At 38.2% G+C, this 1,634-nt stretch overlaps 1 protein-coding gene across 1 annotated transcript in view; it reads right to left on the reverse strand.

Moving 5' to 3' along the window:
- The window catches only part of XYLT1 (xylosyltransferase I), a gene marked incomplete at its 5' end in the record, with an annotated part of 61,397 nt that overhangs the window by 57,844 nt on the left and 1,919 nt on the right, over positions 1–1,634 (reverse strand). The gene's annotated exons all lie outside the window — the stretch shown is intronic.

Raw genomic sequence — 1,634 nt, forward strand, 5'->3', positions numbered from 1 at the left:
CAGTAAAGGTTTCAGTGTTACAGATGGAATGGCAGATGGGAAGTGAAAGCTTAATGTGAAGCAGCTCTGGATAAAAACTATTAATCCACAAAATTCGTATGTTCTTATGCAGGGAAACCTAGCAGAAACCACTGTAATATGACTAACCAGTGTGAGAAGTGTAAACTGCCCCTAGCCCATTATCTGACAAATCATGGAATGAAGTCTGAAAGAAGGAAAAAAGCCCTCTAACATCCTATTTACTATTTTCTGGAAAAACAATCAGCTCTCTATGGGGTATGCAGAGAGGTAATTCCTTCCTAAAGATTATAAAGAATATTAATTTATAGTATCTCCACTACGAAAATGAAATGGACCCATATATATATTTGATGAGATAACATTTTCCAGGGTTTATAGCTGTAAAATTCCATATTAAAAAAAAAATTAACAGTACCTGTAAGTCACTGCCATTAAAATTGTAGCACTGAAAAAGGCTTTTTACTTTTTGTTGAAGTGCACGGTGTGGAGAGGAAGCACATTTCCATCAGTTCTGGTAACGCAATACTCTGACAGAAAGGGAAACAAGCACTTCAGACACCTGCCTGGCTGCCGAGAGAAGCATGACCTTCAAGAGTTTCTCCCATGAAGAAATGGGTGCCTGGAGTTTTTCCAGTTGAATGGCACTTGTTTAGACTTTGAATGACTGTAAGATACCACAGCATTATTAAAAAGAATCCATTAACACCAAACTGACTACAATCTACTCAACAGATCCTGTGATTGTCTGTGGCCATGCCTATAAGCAACTGATCCTATTTGGCCTTGTGGTTAAGTTGTTACACAGGGAACTAAGAGCAGTTGAGACCACTACAAGTCATGGCTTCAGCATGACACGATGCTTAGAGTGGACTCAACACCACAGAAGAACAACTGCTGGAACTAATCTTTAGGCATACTACACCTTCTCCTACAATTATTCTCCTACAATTTATCTTAATTGATTCAAAGTGCCATCACCTACCTCTTCCTTTATGGTCTTGCGTTAGTCTACTTTTTATCATCAGTGCAGAACTGGGAAAGTTAATGATAGGGAATAACAGTCTAGCTTTTCCCAAACCTCAAGAGATACAGTGAGAACTACATTCCCTTACGAGCAAGGATAACTGTTAAGTCTCTTCCTGTTGGACACTAGAAGTGTTTAAATCAGATACAACTTGAAATATCATGACTTCTTAATTCAAATCCCCATGTTCCAATATCAGTGCAATCTCTGGAACTCTTGTGCTTTTTCTTCCCAAAATGTGCTGCATTTCACTGACAGTGCTTAGGAACGTGCACCAGCAATAAAGTCTTTTGTCAGTTCTCACAAAATCTATCCTAAGGCATGTTTTTTTTTTTTTCATTTTTCACTTCAGTAGGGATTTCTGTCTGATTAGAAGCTTCAAGAAGGGACCCATACTTTGAGAGAGATCTTGCGGAAACCTAATCAGTGAAAGGCAGTGTAAGCATCTAACGTATTTCTTTTCTATAGTATTATAAGCATGTTATGTCATCACTCATCAGAAAATCACCCAAGAAAGTTACTTCCCCTTTCATAAATTCATTTCAACATACAGGGAAACCAAAGCCACAAGGAGAATTTCCTCTTTCCC

Source organism: Mesitornis unicolor, unplaced genomic scaffold (assembly GCF_000695765.1).
Source record: "Mesitornis unicolor isolate BGI_N332 unplaced genomic scaffold, ASM69576v1 scaffold28207, whole genome shotgun sequence".
In the NCBI taxonomy this organism is placed as follows: domain Eukaryota; kingdom Metazoa; phylum Chordata; class Aves; order Mesitornithiformes; family Mesitornithidae; genus Mesitornis; species Mesitornis unicolor.